Source organism: Cervus elaphus, chromosome 4 (genome assembly GCF_910594005.1).
Source record: "Cervus elaphus chromosome 4, mCerEla1.1, whole genome shotgun sequence".
NCBI lineage: Eukaryota > Metazoa > Chordata > Mammalia > Artiodactyla > Cervidae > Cervus > Cervus elaphus.
This window is the reverse complement of record NC_057818.1, coordinates 6,764,057-6,774,291: the sequence shown is the minus strand read 5'-3', so window position 1 is coordinate 6,774,291 and position 10,235 is coordinate 6,764,057. Positions and strand designations below refer to the sequence as shown.

General features: G+C 46.5%; 1 long non-coding RNA gene across 1 annotated transcript; it reads right to left on the bottom strand.

Annotated features, from left to right (window-relative positions):
• Positions 1-380: 380 nt before the first annotated feature.
• LOC122690479 lies at positions 381-8,543 on the bottom strand. The gene is made up of 3 exons (XR_006340051.1): positions 8,533-8,543; positions 3,768-3,779; positions 381-479 (listed from the first exon to the last, which is right to left on the bottom strand). It is a non-coding gene; the product is annotated as an uncharacterized LOC122690479 (long non-coding RNA).
• Between the last annotated feature and the right edge of the window lie 1,692 nt (positions 8,544-10,235).

Sequence of the window (10,235 nt, the reverse complement as noted above, 5' to 3'; positions counted from 1 at the left end):
GTATATAATATATAATATATAAATAACATACAAATGTAAATATAAATAGTATGTTATATGTTATATAAATATATAATATTTATATTAATATTATACATCATATTGATATGATGATTGATATTATAATAATATAATTATATATAATATAATAATTATAATAATAATTTTTCTTTTTTGGGGGGAATGCAACACCTCTATTGAAAGAAAAGTGCAATGTAATTTATCGAAAGAGTAAAAGGGAGAACTTAAAACACCTCGCCTCAAGCACAGGACCAAGTGCAGAGTGGACTCTTTCTGGATGTTGTAGTCAGACAGGGTGTGCACATCTTCCAGCTGTTTCCCTGCAAAGATCAACCTCTGCTGGTTCGGGGAGGTGCCCTCTTGGATCTTGGCCTTGGCATTCTCGATGGTGTCACTGGGCTCCACCTCCAGGGTGATGGTCTTACCAGTCAAGGTCTTCACGAAGATCTGCATCCCACCTCTGAGGTGGAAGACCAGATATATATATTATTATATATATTATATATAATACATATTATTTTATATATTATATAGAATACACTCAATACATATATTATTTATAAATAATATATAATTATATAATTAATAATATACATAAATAATATAATATATTAATATACCATATGTCTTATATATTATATTATTTATATTTTATTATATAATGATATATAATTAATATACAATATATATTTTATATAATATATATAATATATAAACAATATATAATGTATAATATTATACATAATATATAATATATATAATCCTTAGTACAGAGTTTAAGCTGAGTTGTTTTGTTGTGTAATCAGAAGCTCCAGGCTCAAAGAAAAAAACATTTTATGCGATTACGACTAAGGAATGTAGAAAAAAAGCATTTGTCCTTTCCTCCTCCTTGAGAATTCCAGACCTCTTATCTCCTCTTCAAGAGCCCCAGACCCCTTTCTTCTCCTTGGGGACCCCAGACTTCCTACCTAGACATCAGCCTACCTAGAAATTGACTCTCTCAATGTGCTGGTATGTTTTTATATAATACACATTAAACTTCATGCATGATTTTTAAGATATAAAAGGCTCTTCTGTACACCGCCTGCCTCACCTCAAGCGTGCAATGTCTCTCTCTGTTAACAGCTATAGGTGAAGAGAGAGGGTGGAGGGTTATAACTGAGTGCATGATATTTCCACATCCGTGTTTTAGAAGCACCACTCAAGTGGCAGTGTGGAGAGAAGAGTGGAAAGGGAGTCAGATTCAAAATACTTCTCATTCATTATCTGCAAAGTTCAAATAATTACAAATTTCCTCTACTCTGCCAGCAGGAACACTGGAGGTAGGGCTGAGGAGAATCACTGTATAGAAATCACCTGATTTCGTGATGGAGGCATCACCAGCCCCTCCTCTCCAAACCCGAGAGCCTGCGATTCTGCCTCACCTCATGATCATTCTGTATAAATTCAAGATGTATGAGGCTTTATGATAGACAGTGACGTCTTTTAGTTGGAGGAGAATGTTACTGTGGAAATGCAGATTTTAAGAGACACTGTCTTTTCTGTCGGGGAGGAAAGCTTCCCCTCTACCCTTGTGGGTTCTTCTGGCTGGCCTAGTCATTAAAGTGACACGACAGATGAACAGGAGGAAAAAACAAATGTAATGACATACAAATGGAGGCGCCATAAGAATGTGAGGCCACAAAACAAGTTAGGAAGGTTAGGCTAATCTGGCATCTGAGAGAAGGCGAAGGGGGTAGGGGCTGGGATTTCAAACAGCTCACATGCAGATGGGAAGATGGAGCCTTGGTAAACGTGTGCGTCCTTCTGTGCAGAGACAACAGCACCCAGGGACTTTGATCAGACGGGCCTGGCTGGTCCCCGCTCAGTCAACCCCACCTAGCTCATGTTCCTTGTAGCTGACTGGGGAAAACGCTCTTCCGGGGACCCCCACCCCCACCTCCACCCCATGGAGACTTTTCTTTTTTTAAGTCTGTTTTTTTTTTTTTTTTTTTTTTCTTTTTTGGTGTGAACTTATTTTGGGGGTTTCCCAGATGGTGTTAATGGTAAAGAACCCGCCTGCCAATTCAGGATACGTAAGAGATGTGGGTTCGATCCCCGGGTTGGGAAGGTCCCCTGGAGAATACTGGCACAGCAGCGCACTCCAGTATTGTCTGGAGGACCCCACGGACAGAGGAGCCTGGCGGGCTGCAGTCCGTGGGGTCACACAGAGTCACACACGACCGACACCACTGAGCATGCACGCAGCACGCTGGGTCTTAGTTGGAGCCTGTGGGGTTTTTATTAATAGTTGCGGCATATGAACTCTTAATCGTGGCATGCGGGATCTAGGTCCCCCACCAGGGATGGAACCCAGACCGCTGGCATCGGGAGCTTGGAGTCTTAGCACTGGACCCCCAGGGAAGTCCCCTGAGACTTTTGTTTCTTAAAAACAGCCAACCTAAAAGAATCCTCATGCCCAAGACACACGTTGCGCAGTGGCACCTTCTGCTCCCCTCCTCTCCTGAGGGAGGGACCCTGGTGACAAGTCAGCTCAGATCTGTCCCCTGCCCTTCCTCAGGAAACGCAGGGAGCCTGGGTGGCCTGTTCTGGCTCGAGACCACCGTAGTCCCTTTCTAGCAAGATAAAGGAAGTCTAGAATGGTCAAGTATGGTTGCTCACCATCAAATATAGGAAGAAATCCTTTCATAGAATCAAGGCCCAGGGTCAGATACGCAGAAGCCTGCAAGGACCCCGCAGGTGCTTATTATTAATGATGTAGAGTTGGCGGGCTGGTGCCCCTGACCCTAAGGGGCAAACAGTTACTCAGCGAAACCTGCTAGTTATCTAATGTGGACAAATGGAGGGGGCCCAATGTGTTTACAGCTCTGGCCTTTTAAAGAATATCTGGATTCTTTATCTCCTTTTCCCCTCCACTTACCCCTTTAAAAAAAAAGCGGACTCTATGGGCCATACATTAATAACCTCAGAGTTAGCTACCTTCCCATCTGACTTTGCAGCATTTCTGATAGTACTAGGTTCTGCTTGGGCACCCCCAGAGCCAGAGGGTTCACTACCATTCAAGTCAGCCCTGTTAGACAGGAAATGTCTGTGTTCAACAGGAAGTCTTGAGAAATGGAATATTTCCTTCCATATAGGCAAACGAGGATGTCACAATCGCCAGCAATTGCAGCCACTGTGATAGTGAGCTGGCGAGCCCCGAGGAAGCTCAGGATGTGAAAATACAGGGTTTGTTGTTGTTGTTCCGTTGCTAAGCCATGACTCTTTATAGCCCCACGGACTGCAGCACACCGGGCTTCCTACTCCTTCACCATCTCCTGGAGTTTGCTCAAACTCACGTTCAGTTAGTCGGTGATGCCATCCAACCATCTCATCCTCTGTCACCCCCTTCTCCTCCTACACTCAATCTTTCCCAGCATCAGGGTCTTTTCTGATGAGTCACCTCTTTGCCTCAGGTGGCCAAATTATGGGAGCTTCAGCATCAGTCCTTGCAATGAATTTTCACTTGATTTCCTTTAGGATGGACTGGTTTGGTCTCCTTCAAGTCCAAGGGACTCTTAAGAGTCTGGCCCCAGATACCTGAGCTGCTTATCAAAGGAATGATTTCAGTGAGCCCAGACTCTTGCCATCTTCCCATACATAGAAAAGTGCTAAATTCCTAAACCTGGGATATCTAGTTTTCTTTAATTTCAGTAATCTTTTGATATTCAGACTACTTGCCCTTTGTTGCAAAACTTCCCTTTAACCTGGTTCCTCCCCTCGCCCCCTCCGAGCAGTTCTCTCAGGGCCACTTGACATGCTGTCTCCTGGGCTTGAAGTCCTAAAAATTCCCACCTAATAAAACAGAACTCTCAACTTTAGTCGTGAATATATTTTTTTAGGTCCACAGTCTTTATGAAAAAAAAAAAACAAAAAAACAAAAACCAACCCACATGTCTTAGCTTGTCATTCAGGCTTCTTCCCTGCACCCATCTGCACGGCACACACCTTAGGAGGCATCCTCTGCTCCCCATAATGTCATTTCAGTGTCTCCCAAATTCGCCAACTATCTTCACAGCATCAGGGTTTTCCTTACCCACCCCCACTGTCTAGACTCCCCAGTGCTCTGCTCTCCGATATTCTAAATTTAATAGCCCATTTTTAAAAGCTAGCAAAATCATGTCTGGAAACGCAATGTGCTTCATTAAAAAAAAAGGCAAAGTGTGGATTCTGAATATGGTTTTGAATAGCTCCTCAAGCTGAGCCTGCCTGTTTGAACACTTATAGTCAAAATCATGGTTGGTTTAAGGAAGGAACACAAAAATGAAATTTGCAGGTGGTTTCCACCCTAAGTTATATATGTATGTATTTCTCAGTAAGTTGACCAAACTTTAGATTTATTGGAGAGAGGAAAGGTGAGAAAACCCATTATTTGGCTTGGGTATTAGAAAACATTTTCGTGAATTAGATATTGATTTTTCTAAAGAGTTTTTCTCTGGTGGTGGTTAGTGAGCAGTGTGCAACAGCATGCTGAGTTGGCAGGAATGTAGCACAGCCTTATCACCATCCCTTCCTGAGTCCATCACAGACATCACCAGTGGGGCATCATCATTCCTTCCTGAGTCCATCACAGACATCACCAGTGGAGCATCATCATTCCTTCCTGAGTCCATCACAGACATCACCAGTGGAGCATCATCATTCCTTCCTGAGTCCATCACAGACATCACCAGTGGAGCATCACTGTTCCTTCCTGAGTCCATCACAGACACCAGTGGAGCATCACCATCCCTTCCTGAGTCCATCACAGACATCACCAGTGGAGCATCATCATTCCTTCCTGAGTCCATCACAGACATCACCAGTGGAGCATCATCATTCCTTCCTGAGTCCATCACAGACATCACCAGTGGAGCATCATCATTCCTTCCTGAGTCCATCACAGACATCACCAGTGGAGCATCATCATTCCTTCCTGAGTCCATCACAGACATCACCAGTGGAGCATCATCATTCCTTCCTGAGTCCATCACAGACATCACCAGTGGAGCATCATCATTCCTTCCTGAGTCCATCACAGACATCACCAGTGGAGCATCATCATTCCTTCCTGAGTCCATCACAGACATCACCAGTGGAGCATCATCATTCCTTCCTGAGTCCATCACAGACATCACCAGTGGAGCATCACTGTTCCTTCCTGAGTCCATCACAGACATCACCAGTGGAGCATCATCATTCCTTCCTGAGTCCATTACAGACATCACCAGTGGAGCATCATCATTCCTCCCTGAGTCCATTACAGACATCACCAGTGGAGCATCATCATTCCTCCCTGAGTCCATTACAGACATCACCAGTGGAGCATCATCATTCCTTCCTGAGTCCATCACAGACATCACCAGTGGAGTATCACCATTCCTTCCTGAATCCATTACAGATATCACCAGTGGAGCATCACTGTCCCTTCCTGAGTCCATTACAGACATCAGTGGACCATCACCATCCCTTCCTGAGTCCATCACAGACACCAGTGGAGCATCATCATTCCTCCCTGAGTCCATTACAGACCTCATCAGTGGAGCATCACCATCCCTTCCTGAGTCCATCACAGACATCACCAGTGGAGCATCACCATTCCTTCCTGAGTCCATCACAGACATCACCAGTGGAGCATCACTGTTCCTTCCTGAGTCCATCACAGACACCAGTGGAGCATCACCATCCCTTCCTGAGTCCATCACAGACCTCACCAGTGGAGCATCACCATCCCTCCCTGAGTCCATCACAGACATCACCAGTGGACCATCTCCATCCCTTCCTGAGTCCATCACAGACCTCACCAGTGGACCATCTCCATCCCTTCCTGAGTCCATCACAGACACCAGTGGACCATCTCCATCCCTTCCTGAGTCCATCACAGACATCACCAGTGGAGCATCATCGTTCCTTCCTGAGTCCATCACAGACATCACCAGTGGAGCATCATCGTTCCTTCCTGAGTCCATCACAGACATCACCAGTGGAGCATCATCGTTCCTTCCTGAGTCCATCACAGACATCACCAGTGGAGCATCATCGTTCCTTCCTGAGTCCATCACAGACATCACCAGTGGACCATCACCATCCCTTCCTGAGTCCATTACAGACCTCACTAGCGGAGCATCACCATTCCATCCTGAGTCCATTACAGACACCAGTGGACCATCACCATCCCTTCCTGAGTCCATCACAGACACCAGTGGACCATCTCCATCCCTTCCTGAGTCCATCACAGACCTCACCAGTGGAGCATCACCATCCCTCCCTGAGTCCATCACAGACATCACCAGTGGACCATCACCATCCCTTCCTGAGTCCATCACAGACATCACCAGTGGACCATCACCATTCCTTCCTGAGTCCATTACAGACACCAGTGGACCATCACCATCCCTTCCTGAGTCCATCACAGACCTCACCAGTGGACCATCACCATCCCTTCCTGAGTCCATCACAGACCTCACTAGCGGAGCATCACCATTCCATCCTGAGTCCATTACAGACATCACCAGTGGAGCATCATCATTCCTTCCTGAGTCCATTACAGACACCAGTGGAGCATCACCATCCCTTCCTGAGTCCATCACAGACACCAGTGGACCATCTCCATCCCTTCCTGAGTCCATCACAGACCTCACCAGTGGAGCATCACCATCCCTTCCTGAGTCCATCACAGACACCAGTGGACCATCACCATCCCTCCCTGAGTCCATCACAGACCTCACCAGTGGAGCATCACCATCCCTCCCTGAGTCCATCACAGACACCAGTGGACCATCACCATCCCTTCCTGAGTCCATCACAGACACCAGTGGACCATCACCACCCCTTCCTGAGTCCATCACAGACCTCACCAGTGGACCATCACCACCCCTCCCTGAGTCCATCACAGACCTCACTAGCGGAGCATCACCATTCCATCCTGAGTCCATCACAGACCTCACCAGTGGACCATCACCATCCCTCCCTGAGTCCATCACAGACCTCACCAGTGGAGCATCACCATCCCTCCCTGAGTCCATCACAGACCTCACCAGTGGAGCATCACCATCCCTTCCTGAGTCCATCACAGACATCACCAGTGGAGCATCACCATCCCTCCCTGAGTCCATTACAGACATTAGTGGACTATCTCCATCCCTTCCTGAGTCCATCACAGACACCAGTGGACCATCACCATCCCTTCCTGAGTCCGTCACAGACCTCACCAGTGGACCATCTCCATCCCTCCCTGAGTCCATCACAGACACCAGTGGACCATCACCACCCCTCCCTGAGTCCATCACAGACCTCACCAGTGGACCATCTCCATCCCTCCCTGAGTCCGTCACAGACACCAGTGGAGTAGAGCATCACCATCCCTCCCTGAGTCCATCACAGACACCAGTGGACCATCACCATCCCTCCCTGAGTCCATCACAGACCTCACCAGTGGACCATCTCCATCCCTCCCTGAGTCCATCACAGACACCAGTGGAGTAGAGCATCACCATCCCTCCCTGAGTCCGTCACAGACCTCACCAGTGGACCATAACCACCCCTCCCTGAGTCCATCACAGACACCAGTGGACCATCTCCACCCCTCCCTGAGTCCGTCACAGACACCAGTGGAGTAGAGCACACCTACCATGTTCTGAGCACAGACCCTCAGAGAGTAAGCTCCACGAGGGCAGGGACCATGTCTCTCTTGTCAAGTGGAATCTCACATTTCAGGTGCAATAGTTCCCAGTGCACCCATCTCACCAGGTCCTCATAGGACAAAGGGATGCTCGGCAAAGGTGGAGTTCAGGCATCGCCAGCTCCCTTCTCCTAATTCTATCTTAATACCATCAAACCTCCAAGATCACCATGTTCTCAGCTGGTGTTATGCTTGAGAAGGATTTAAAGGAAGGATAGGCAAGGGGTCCAGGTGGAAATGATGCAGCCTCATGAGAAATAGAATAATCTAAGGAAGAAATGACAAGGCTTTGAATTTGGGAGACGAATAGTTGAGAGTGTTGTTGGGGTGGGGCTGCCGTGTTTGGCAACTTGAGAGAGGAAGGAGCATCAAGTCTTCTGGAGACTAGAGATCTGGGTTCAAACCTTTCCATTACATGGTGGATAAACTTTACATGGACTGTTGTTTAATTCCTCCCGGCATCAATTTTCTCTTGTGTGTATTGCTAGGCCAGTGATTAGAGTATCTATCACAAATGTTTGATTAACCCTGGAGGCTAAGCAGGCAAAATAAACTTCTGTTTTGATCTTAGGGAGCTGTGTACCGTTAACTGGACTTGAAGACGTCAGAAGGCAAAGATGAAGGATGTTTTCAGCAGACAAACTTGTGAGGGGTGAGTTGCATATTGACTCAATGAGGTGTAGGATGCAGCCAGCAGAGATGGATACTCTACGCTTTGTTTTGTTTATTTCACAGACATATTATTAACTATTTTAAGGGTCAGTGGGAGTCGTTGACCAGTGTTGTTCAGGGAGGAAGGAATTTTCCTCTACCCTCTGAGGTGCTCCTGGCCGATCTAAGAACTAAACTGACACAAGACAGGTTAATAAAAGAAAATTAGAGGTTTAAAAACATCCGTCCGTACATAACAACTCCTCGTTAGTATAGTGGTTAGTGTCCCCACCTGTCACATGGCAGACTAGGGTTCAACTCCCTAATGGAGATGGAGACGTTGGTGATCTTTTGGGCTTCCCTGGTACCCCAAATAGTAAAGAATCTGCCGGCAGTGCGGGAGACCCAGGTTTCATACCTGGGTTGGGAAGATCCCCTGAAGGAGGGAATGGCTACCCACTGCAGTATTCTAGCCTGGAAAATTCCATGGACAGAGGAACCTGATGGGCTACAGTCCACGGGGTTGCAAGGAATTGGCCACAACTGAGTGCCCAAACAACAACAACATACATGGTTGAGACCCAGGAAAACGGAGTAACTTGTTGAAATGACTGAAGCTCTCACTTTAGATACAGTCTTTACCTGCAAACAAAAGAGGATGTTGGGGGGATCAGTTTGGGACTTCAGAGAGGAGGAAGACAATTCACATGGAGGATGGTAAAGCAAATATTTGGTAAATGAAGAATGTTTGGTGGGCCACACAGACAGTGGGGACCAGGGTGGACTCAGGATCTCTGGGTCCTGCCTAGAGTTTCCCCACCACTTAGCCCAAAGTCTTTGTAGATATCAGTGGTGACACCTCCATTTGGGGAACAAGCCCTTGATCTAAATTCTTTCAGGCATTTATGGGAAAGATCAAAGTTGCTTACCGAGTCTTTTGGGCCCTGATTGTTTTCATCAAAATTATCTTCATGCCAAAGGAACGTTTGGGAGTGGCAAGTTCTGCTCCCCAGCTCCAATACATTTGGTTTTGAGCAAAACAGTTGGATGCTTGAGAAATATGTAAGGATCTACCCTTCTCTGGGTATTTTATTATTCCTGAGCCCCCTGATGGATAATTCTCTTTAACATCCAGTAGCTGCTATTGTATCTGCAGCTGGATTTACTGCTAAGCATAATGTCAGCCAAGCATTTTTGTTTTCCCCTGTCACTTTAGCACCGAGGGCTCTGTGACCCGGAGTTTCCTTCCGAGCATTTCTAAAAGGAAGCAAACTAGCACTGCGGATGGACAGGCCTTTTCACATTTGCAAAGCATTCTTTTGGGTCATTCCAACTCCCACCGCTTTGCTTTTGGCAGGCACTGTAGTTTCCAAGCAAGTGACAGACCATCTTTTATTCTCATAAAGCCAGCAGGAACGTCTCATAGTGCCGCAGTGATGAGCAATTTGCAGTTGGTAAATTCACGGCCCTTGGACGTGTCATGGGCGGATGGCCACTTCCTCCTCAGGGCAGACTGACCTCTGCAAGCTTCCACCGTGCCTGGTGATGTGGGGAGATGGGGAGTGACAAGCCCTTTGAGAAGGAGGAAGCATGCATCATCGGGAACAGAGGAAAAGGTAATGGAGGTGGGCGAGCCTCTCAGGGTAGAGGCAGACTTAATTTACCCATTAGAAGCATTTCCTGTAATTAGCTGAAAATGGATTTCACCTCTATTAGATTAGAACTAGATGAAAAAATTGACAGAAATCTCAAAGCAAGTGAAAGAAATGCCCTTCAAGTACTCTCATTAGAGAGCAAATTATCTTCCCTTAGACAAGTTTCGCCCTCAACAAGACGGTGGGGAAGGGAACATCACTGCCATCCC